The 10,909-nt window shown below is 48.5% G+C and overlaps 1 long non-coding RNA gene across 1 annotated transcript in view; it reads right to left on the bottom strand.

Annotated features, from left to right (window-relative positions):
• Positions 1-3,686: 3,686 nt before the first annotated feature.
• Positions 3,687-10,909, bottom strand: part of LOC123482414 — a 52,143-nt gene continuing 44,920 nt past the window's right edge. The window contains exon 3 of the long non-coding RNA XR_006657700.1: positions 3,687-4,104. This is a non-coding gene — a long non-coding RNA (uncharacterized LOC123482414). The remainder of the gene's footprint in view (positions 4,105-10,909) is intronic.

Raw genomic sequence — 10,909 nt, 5'->3', positions numbered from 1 at the left:
CAGACTACAACAAGCTAATTAGCTAGTCAGACTACAACAAGCTAATTAGCTAAAGACAGACTACAACAAGCTAATTAGCTAAAGACAGACTACAACAAGCTAATTAGCTAGTCAGACTACAACAAGCTAATTAGCTAAAGACAGACTACAACAAGCTAATTAGCTAAAGACAGACTACAACAAGCTAATTAGCTAGTCAGACTACAACAAGCTAATTAGCTAAAGACAGACTACAACAAGCTAATTAGCTAGTCAGACTACAACAAGCTAATTAGCTAGTCAGACTACAACAAGCTAATTAGCTAGTCAGACTACAACAAGCTAATTAGCTAGTCAGACTACAACAAGCCAATTAGCTAGTCAGACTACAACAAGCTAATTAGCTAGTCAGACTACAACAAGCTAATTAGCTAAAGACAGACTACAACAAGCTAATTAGCTAGTCAGACTACAACAAGCTAATTAGCTAAAGACAGACTACAACAAGCTAATTAGCTAGTCAGACTACAACAAGCTAATTAGCTAAAGACAGACTACAACAAGCTAATTAGCTAGTCAGACTACAACAAGCTAATTAGCTAGTCAGACTACAACAAGCTAATTAGCTAGTCAGACTACAACAAGCTAATTAGCTAAAGACAGACTACAACAAGCTAATTAGCTAGTCAGACTACAACAAGCTAATTAGCTAAAGACAGACTACAACAAGCTAATTAGCTAGTCAGACTACAACAAGCTAATTAGCTAAAGACAGACTACAACAAGCTAATTAGCTAAAGACAGACTACAACAAGCTAATTAGCTAGTCAGACTACAACAAGCTAATTAGCTAAAGACAGACTACAACAAGCTAATTAGCTAGTCAGACTACAACAAGCTAATTAGCTAAAGACAGACTACAACAAGCTAATTAGCTAAAGACAGACTACAACAAGCTAATTAGCTAGTCAGACTACAACAAGCTAATTAGCTAAAGACAGACTACAACAAGCTAATTATCTAAAGACAGACTACAACAAGCTAATTAGCTAGTCAGACTACAACAAGCTAATTAGCTAGTCAGACTACAACAAGCTAATTAGCTAGTCAGACTACAACAAGCTAATTAGCTAGTCAGACTACAACAAGCTAATTAGCTAGTCAGACTACAACAAGCTAATTAGCTAGTCAGACTACAACAAGCTAATTAGCTAAAGACAGACTACAACAAGCTAATTAGCTAAAGACAGACTACAACAAGCTAATTAGCTAAAGACAGACTACAACAAGCTAATTAGCTAGTCAGACTACAACAAGCTAATTAGCTAGTCAGACTACAACAAGCTAATTAGCTAGTCAGACTACAACAAGCTAATTAGCTAGTCAGACTACAACAAGCTAATTAGCTAAAGACAGACTACAACAAGCTAATTAGCTAAAGACAGACTACAACAAGCTAATTAGCTAAAGACAGACTACAACAAGCTAATTATCTAAAGACAGACTACAACAAGCTAATTAGCTAGTCAGACTACAACAAGCTAATTATCTAAAGACAGACTACAACAAGCTAATTAGCTAAAGACAGACTACAACAAGCTAATTAGCTAGTCAGACTACAACAAGCTAATTAGCTAAAGACAGACTACAACAAGCTAATTAGCTAAAGACAGACTACAACAAGCTAATTAGCTAGTCAGACTACAACAAGCTAATTAGCTAAAGACAGACTACAACAAGCTAATTAGCTAAAGACAGACTACAACAAGCTAATTAGCTAGTCAGACTACAACAAGCTAATTAGCTAAAGACAGACTACAACAAGCTAATTAGCTAAAGACAGACTACAACAAGCTAATTAGCTAGTCAGACTACAACAAGCTAATTAGCTAAAGACAGACTACAACAAGCTAATTAGCTAGTCAGACTACAACAAGCTAATTAGCTAAAGACAGACTACAACAAGCTAATTAGCTAAAGACAGACTACAACAAGCTAATTAGCTAGTCAGACTACAACAAGCTAATTAGCTAGTCAGACTACAACAAGCTAATTAGCTAAAGACAGACTACAACAAGCTAATTAGCTAAAGACAGACTACAACAAGCTAATTAGCTAGTCAGACTACAACAAGCTAATTAGCTAAAGACAGACTACAACAAGCTAATTAGCTAAAGACAGACTACAACAAGCTAATTAGCTAGTCAGACTACAACAAGCTAATTAGCTAAAGACAGACTACAACAAGCTAATTAGCTAGTCAGACTACAACAAGCTAATTAGCTAAAGACAGACTACAACAAGCTAATTAGCTAAAGACAGACTACAACAAGCTAATTAGCTAAAGACAGACTACAACAAGCTAATTAGCTAAAGACAGACTACAACAAGCTAATTAGCTAAAGACAGACTACAACAAGCTAATTAGCTAAAGACAGACTACAACAAGCTAATTAGCTAGTCAGACTACAACAAGCTAATTAGCTAAAGACAGACTACAACAAGCTAATTAGCTAAAGACAGACTACAACAAGCTAATTAGCTAGTCAGACTACAACAAGCTAATTAGCTAAAGACAGACTACAACAAGCTAATTAGCTAAAGACAGACTACAACAAGCTAATTAGCTAGTCAGACTACAACAAGCTAATTAGCTAAAGACAGACTACAACAAGCTAATTAGCTAGTCAGACTACAACAAGCTAATTAGCTAGTCAGACTACAACAAGCTAATTAGCTAGTCAGACTACAACAAGCTAATTAGCTAAAGACAGACTACAACAAGCTAATTAGCTAAAGACAGACTACAACAAGCTAATTAGCTAGTCAGACTACAACAAGCTAATTAGCTAGTCAGACTACAACAAGCTAATTAGCTAGTCAGACTACAACAAGCTAATTAGCTAGTCAGACTACAACAAGCTAATTAGCTAAAGACAGACTACAACAAGCTAATTAGCTAGTCAGACTACAACAAGCTAATTAGCTAAAGACAGACTACAACAAGCTAATTAGCTAGTCAGACTACAACAAGCTAATTAGCTAAAGACAGACTACAACAAGCTAATTAGCTAGTCAGACTACAACAAGCTAATTAGCTAGTCAGACTACAACAAGCTAATTAGCTAAAGACAGACTACAACAAGCTAATTAGCTAAAGACAGACTACAACAAGCTAATTAGCTAAAGACAGACTACAACAAGCTAATTAGCTAAAGACAGACTACAACAAGCTAATTAGCTAAAGACAGACTACAACAAGCTAATTAGCTAGTCAGACTACAACAAGCTAATTAGCTAAAGACAGACTACAACAAGCTAATTAGCTAAAGACAGACTACAACAAGCTAATTAGCTAAAGACAGACTACAACAAGCTAATTAGCTAGTCAGACTACAACAAGCTAATTAGCTAAAGACAGACTACAACAAGCTAATTAGCTAAAGACAGACTACAACAAGCTAATTAGCTAAAGACAGACTACAACAAGCTAATTAGCTAGTCAGACTACAACAAGCTAATTAGCTAAAGACAGACTACAACAAGCTAATTAGCTAAAGACAGACTACAAAAGCAATGTACATGTCTGAAGAGAGAAACAGTTATTCTGTTTCAGACTAGCATAGAACAAGACTAAATGATTCAAAACAATCAGATACAAGCAGACCCCCCACCCCCCCACCCCTAGCCAAAACCTTATAGCGAGTTAGCTTTGCTCTCTGTTTGGTGTCTGTCTGGTGTAACAGAGGGGTGGGAGGGTCAACAGACATACTCCTCATTTTTCTGTTTCAGACTAACACGAGAACAAGAGTCGTTGAGTTAAAACAAACAGTCCACAGGCTGAATTCCAGAGACAGGTGAAGACATGGGAGGTGAGCAGTAACAGACTTACCCCAATACGACCACGCTGGAGCTGACAGAGACAGGTGAAGACATGGGAGGTGGGCAGTAACAGACTTACCCCAATACGACCACGCTGGAGCTGACAGACCCACTGCTGCTCTGCCCTCTCCCACCTCAGGCAGGGCTGGCTGGCTGGCTGGCTGGCTGGCTGGCTGGCTGGCCACTCCACACTGGGCTAATCCTACTTCAGCTGCTGCCTCCCTCCTCTTCACAAGTCAAACTCTATGATAGAGCAACAAGTTTAGCGGTGAATGTCAGTAAAGTGCTCCTCTGTTCAGATACAGAGATGCTTCTTACTCCACAGAGAGAGAGCGCAACAGAGTAGTGTGATGTGGCTGAGAAAAACAATCGTCACACTCTCTAACAACAACACACACACATGCATGCATGGGCACACACACCACTCCTCCCTCTCTCTCCACAATGTCCTCTGGGGGATCATCAGAAATGTGCTCCTCCCCTCTCTCTCTCTCTCTCTCTCTCTCTCTTTCTTTCTTTCTCCCCTGCCCCCTCTCTCTCTGTCTCTCCCTATCAATTCAATTTCAATTTAAGGGCTTTATTGGCATGGGAAACGTATGTTAACATTACCAAAGCAAGTGAAGTAGATAGTAAACAAAAGTGAAATAAACAATAAATATTAACAGTAAACATTACACTCAGAAATGTTCCAAAAGAATAAAGACATTTCAAATGTCATATTATGTATATATACAGTGTTGTAACGATGTGCAAATAGTTAAAGTACAAATGGGAAAATAAATCAACATAAATATGGGTTGTATTTACAATGGTGTTTGTTCTTCACTGGTTGCCCTTTTCTTGTGGCAACAGGTCACAAATCTTGCAGCTGTGATGGCACACTGTGGTGTTTTCACCCAGTAGATAAGGGAGTTTATCAAAATTCGGTTTGTTTTCAAATTCTTTGTTGTTCTGTGTAATCTGAGGGAAATATGTGTCTCTAATACGGTCATACATTTGGCAGGAGGTTAGGAAGTGCAGCTCAGTTTCCACCTCATTTTGTGGGCAGTGTGCACATAGCCGGTCTTCTCTTGAGAGCCAGGTCTGCCTACGGTGGCCTTTCTCAATAGCAAGGCAATGCTCACTGAGTCTGTACATAGTCAAAGCTTTCCTTAAGTTTGGGTCAGTCACAGTGGTCAGGTATTCTGCCACTGTGTACTCTCTGTTTAGGGCCAAATAACATTATAGTTTGCTCTGATTTTTAGTTAATTCTTTCCAATGTGTCAAGTCAAGTAATTCTCTTTTTGTTTTCTCATGACTTGGTTGGGTCTAGTTGTGTTGCTGTCCTGGGGCTCTGTGGGGTCTGTTTGTGTTTGTGAACAGAGCCCCAGGACCAGCTTGCTTAGGGGACTCTTCTCCAGGTTCATCTCTCTGTAGGTGATGGCTTTGTTATGGAAGGTCTCTCTGTCGCTCCCTCCCTCTCTCTTTACAGTACACCCCCCTCCCTCCCTCCCTCCCTCCTCTCTCCCTCCCTCCCCTCTCCCTCCCTCCAGTCCACCCCCTCTCCCTACCTCCCTCCCCCTTCTACTCCCTCCAGTCCAGCCCCTCTACTCCCTCCAGTCCAGCCCCTCTACTCCCTCCAGTCCAGCCCCTCTACTCCCTCCAGTCCAGCCCCTCTACTCCCTCCAGTCCAGCCCCTCTACTCCCTCCAGTCCAGCCCCTCTACTCCCTCCAGTCCAGCCCCTCTACTCCCTCCAGTCCAGCCCCTCTACTCCCTCCAGTCCAGCCCCTCTACTCCCTCCAGTCCAGCCCCTCTACTCCCTCCAGTCCAGCCCCTCTACTCCCTCCAGTCCAGCCCCTCTACTCCCTCCAGTCCAGCCCCTCTACTCCCTCCAGTCCAGCCCCTCTACTCCCTCCAGTCCAGCCCCTCTACTCCCTCCAGTCCAGCCCCTCTACTCCCTCCAGTCCAGCCCCTCTACTCCCTCCAGTCCAGCCCCTCTACTCCCTCCAGTCCAGCCCCTCTACTCCCTCCAGTCCAGCCCCTCCAGTCCAGCCCCTCTACTCCCTCCAGTCCAGCCCCTCTACTCCCTCCAGTCCAGCCCCTCTACTCCCTCCAGTCCAGCCCCTCTACTCCCTCCAGTCCTGCCCCTCTACTCCCTCCAGTCCTGCCCCTCTACTCCCTCCAGTCCAGCCCCTCTACTCCCTCCAGTCCAGCCCCTCTACTCCCTCCAGTCCAGCCCCTCTACTCCCTCCAGTCCAGCCCCTCTACTCCCTCCAGTCCAGCCCCTCTACTCCCTCCAGTCCAGCCCCTCTACTCCCTCCAGTCCAGCCCCTCTACTCCCTCCAGTCCAGCCCCTCTACTCCCTCCAGTCCAGCCCCTCTACTCCCTCCAGTCCAGCCCCTCTACTCCCTCCAGTCCAGCCCCTCCAGTCCAGCCCCTCTACTCCCTCCAGTCCAGCCCCTCTACTCCCTCTAGTCCAGCCCCTCTACTCCCTCCAGTCCAGCCCCTCTACTCCCTCCAGTCCACCCCCTCTCCCTCCCTCCAGTCCACCCCCTCTCCCTCCCTCCAGTCCACCCCTCTCCCTACCTCCCTCCCCCTCTACTCCCTCTAGTCCAGCCCCTCTACTCCCTCCAGTCCAGCCCCTCTACTCCCTCCAGTCCAGCCCCTCTACTCCCTCCAGTCCACCCCCTCTCCCTCCCTCCAGTCCACCCCCTCTCCCTACCTCCCTCCCCCTTCTACTCCCTCCAGTCCAGCCCCTCTACTCCCTCCAGTCCAGTCCCTCTACTCCCTCCAGTCCAGCCCCTCTACTCCCTCCAGTCCAGCCCCTCTACTCCCTCCAGTCCAGCCCCTCTACTCCCTCCAGTCCAGCCCCTCTACTCCCTCCAGTCCAGCCCCTCTACTCCCTCCAGTCCAGCCCCTCTACTCCCTCCAGTCCAGCCCCTCTACTCCCTCCAGTCCAGCCCCTCTACTCCCTCCAGTCCAGCCCCTCTACTCCCTCCAGTCCAGCCCCTCTACTCCCTCCAGTCCACCCCCTCTCCTCCCTCCAGTCCACCCCTCTCCCTACCTCCCCCCCCTCTACTCCCTCCAGTCCAGCCCCTCTACTCCCTCCAGTCCAGCCCCTCTACTCCCTCCAGTCCAGCCCCTCTACTCCCTCCAGTCCAGCCCCTCTACTCTCTCCAGTCCAGCCCCTCTACTCCCTCCAGTCCAGCCCCTCTACTCCCTCCAGTCCAGCCCCTCTACTCCCTCCAGTCCAGCCCCTCTACTCCCTCCAGTCCAGCCCCTCTACTCCCTCCAGTCCAGCCCCTCTACTCCCTCCAGTCCAGCCCCTCTACTCCCTCCAGTCCAGCCCCTCTACTCCCTCCAGTCCAGCCCCTCTACTCCCTCCAGTCCAGCCCCTCTCTCCTCCCTCCAGTCCAGCCCCCTCTCCCTCCCTCCAGTCCAGCCCCTCTACTCCCTCCAGTCCAGCCCCTCTACTCCCTCCAGTCCAGCCCCTCTACTCCCTCCAGTCCAGCACCTCTACTCCCTCCAGTCCAGCCCCTCTACTCCCTCCAGTCCACCCCCTCTACTCCCTCCAGTCCACCCCCTCTACTCCCTCCAGTCCAGCCCCTCTACTCCCTCCAGTCCAGCCCCTCTACTCCCTCCAGTCCAGCCCCTCTACTCCCTCCAGTCCAGCCCCTCTCCCTCCCTCCAGTCCAGCCCCTCTACTCCCTCCAGTACAGCCCTTCTACTCCCTCCAGTCCAGCCCCTCTACTCCCTCCAGTCCAGCCCCTCTACTCCCTCCAGTCCAGCCCCTCTACTCCCTCCAGTCCAGCCCCTCTACTCCCTCCAGTCCAGCCCCTCTACTCCCTCCAGTCCAGCCCCTCTACTCCCTCCAGTCCACCCCCTCTCCCTCCCTCCAGTCCACCCCCTCTCCCTCCCTCCAGTCCACCCCCTCTCCCTACCTCCCTCCCCCCTCTACTCCCTCTAGTCCAGCCCCTCTACTCCCTCCAGTCCAGCCCCTCTACTCCCTCCAGTCCAGCCCCTCTACTCCCTCCAGTCCACCCCTCTCCCTCCCTCCAGTCCACCCCCTCTCCCTACCTCCCTCCCCCTCTACTCCCTCCAGTCCAGCCCCTCTACTCCCTCCAGTCCAGCCCCTCTACTCCCTCCAGTCCAGTCCCTCTACTCCCTCCAGTCCAGTCCCTCTACTCCCTCCAGTCCAGCCCCTCTACTCCCTCCAGTCCAGCCCCTCTACTCCCTCCAGTCCAGCCCCTCTACTCCCTCCAGTCCAGCCCCTCTACTCCCTCCAGTCCAGCCCCTCTACTCCCTCCAGTCCAGCCCCTCTACTCCCTCCAGTCCAGCCCCTCTACTCCCTCCAGTCCAGCCCCTCTACTCCCTCCAGTCCAGCCCCTCTACTCCCTCCAGTCCAGCCCCTCTACTCCCTCCAGTCCAGCCCCTCTACTCCCTCCAGTCCAGCCCCTCTACTCCCTCCAGTCCAGCCCCCTCTACTCCCTCCAGTCCACCCCTCTCCCTCCTCCAGTCCACCCCCTCTCCCTACCTCCCTCCCCCTCTACTCCCTCCAGTCCAGCCCCTCTACTCCCTCCAGTCCAGCCCCTCTCCCTACCTCCCTCCCCCCTCTACTCCCTCCAGTCCAGTCCCTCTACTCCCTCCAGTCCAGCCCCTCTACTCCCTCCAGTCCAGCCCCTCTACTCCCTCCAGTCCAGCCCCTCTACTCCCTCCAGTCCAGCCCCTCTACTCCCTCCAGTCCAGCCCCTCTACTCCCTCCAGTCCAGCCCCTCTACTCCCTCCAGTCCAGCCCCTCTACTCCCTCCAGTCCAGCCCCTCTACTCCCTCCAGTCCAGCCCCTCTACTCCCTCCAGTCCAGCACCTCTACTCCCTCCAGTCCAGCCCCTCTACTCCCTCCAGTCCAGCCCCTCTACTCCCTCCAGTCCAGCCCCTCTACTCCCTCCAGTCCAGCCCCTCTACTCCCTCCAGTCCAGCCCCTCTACTCCCTCCAGTCCAGCCCCCAGCCCCTCTGTTGTCTGTTCCAGCACGTGACTGTGCCCCTCTCTCTATCTGATCCCCTGTGAGTGCAGCAGACAGCTGGGGAGAACAGCCAGATACAGCTAGCCCCCCCACACACACACACACACACACACACACACACACACACACACACTCTCCACAGTGGAAGAAAAACCCAGGGAGCAGATCACATAGCAGCCAAGGGAATATTTAAGGCTCATATTATGGTCTGGCAGGAAGCACTCAGAGAAGAACGTTCTCCCTGCATCCCAAATAGCACCCTATTCCCTATATAGTGCACTACTTTTGACCAGAGCACTGTGGGCCCTCGTCAAAAGTGGTGCACTATATAGGGAATAGGGTGCTATTTGGGATACAAACACAGACTGGCTGCTTGGCTTGAGCACCAGAGAGAAAGACCTATGGAAAAGAAAGGCACCCTATTCCCTATATAGTGCACTATTTTTCCTCAAGGCCCATAGGGTTATGGTCAAAAGTAGTGCACTATGTGTTAGGGAATAGGGTGGGCCCTGGTCAAAAGTAGGGCACTACGTAGGGAATAATGTACCATTTGGGACTGACCGACAGACTTACTGCTTGGATTGGGTGCCAGGGAGAGAGAGAGAGAGAGAGAGATGTATGGGAAAGACAGAATGAAGTCCTATAGTGATTTTCTTTCCAGTGTCCGCACAGTAAAGGTCTTCTAGATCTGACGCGCTCTATGATAAATCATCCCCTGGGGAGAGAGAGATGTTTTCACTCTTTCTCCAATCATACCAGTCTTACTGGCCTTGTGCAACACACACAGAGAGATCCAGCCATCAACGCCCCTGGCAGCGTGCGTCCCAAATGCCACCCTATTCCCTATGTAGTTCACTGCTTTTGACCAGGGCCAATAGAGCTCTGGTCAAAAGTAGTGCACATATAAATTGGGAATACGGTGTAATTTGGGACACATGTGCAGATTGTACAGGATAACAACCTTCAGGTGATGCTATCTAATCTGTTGTACCACATAGCTAGGCAGTTAGTGTCCTGGCTACTCTTTCACCTCACCTTGGCCAAATGGCACCCTGTTCCCTATGTAGTGCACTACTTTAGACCTGGGCCCCGTAGGGAACAGGGTGCCATTTGGGATGCAGACCAAAGGTTATAACATATGTCACTATTAAAAAGGCCAGTAAATGCCCAGTAAGTGTATATGATATACTCTGGTAAGGTAAAGGTGGAGTCTTGTAATCATTAAGCTAGGCTAGTAAAACAGGCTAACACATCTGTTGCTACGTTTAACGAGCCTTGCAGAATGGAGTGTCCAAACGACAGAGAACACACTGTAGGAAACTGGCACCCTACTCTGGTCACAAATCGACCAGCGCTCATCATCTCAACACAACAACACAACACACTGTAGGAAACTGGCACCCTACTCTGGTCACTAATCGACCAGCGCTCATCATCTCAACACAACAACAAAACACAAACCAATAAAACTAACACCTTCCTGTTGTACCCACCTTTGTGGTCCTCTGTAGCTCAGCTGGTAGAGCACGGCGCTTGTAACGCCAAGGTAGTGGGTTCGATCCCCGGGACCACCCATACACAAAAAAAAAAAATGTATGCACGCATGACTGTAAGTCGCTTTGGATAAAAGCGTCTGCTAAATGGCATATTATTATATTATTATTCTTGCACTAACTTTGATTTGACACAAATCGACCAGCGCTCATCATCTCAACACAACAACAAAACACAAACCAATCAAACAAACACCTTCCTGTTGTACCTTTCTTGGCCTAAAACGTGTATTTTCTTACTGACACTGACAGCTGCTTTATTGAGGAGAGTCGTACTGACTGTGACGGTGATGTGGTTGTCCCATCTAGCCATCTTAAGAGATGCACTAAATAGTATTCATCCCCCTTGACGTTTTTCCTATTTTGTTGCATATCAACCTGTAATTTAAATAGATTTTTATTTGGATTTCATGTAATGGACATACACAAAATAGTCCAAATTGGTGAAGTGAAATGAAAAAGATAACTTGTTTAAAAAAAAATCTAAAAAATA

Source organism: Coregonus clupeaformis, chromosome 32 (genome assembly GCF_020615455.1).
Source record: "Coregonus clupeaformis isolate EN_2021a chromosome 32, ASM2061545v1, whole genome shotgun sequence".
Classification (NCBI taxonomy): domain Eukaryota; kingdom Metazoa; phylum Chordata; class Actinopteri; order Salmoniformes; family Salmonidae; genus Coregonus; species Coregonus clupeaformis.
Note: the sequence above shows the minus strand (reverse complement) of the source record. Positions and strands in the feature narration are given on the sequence as shown.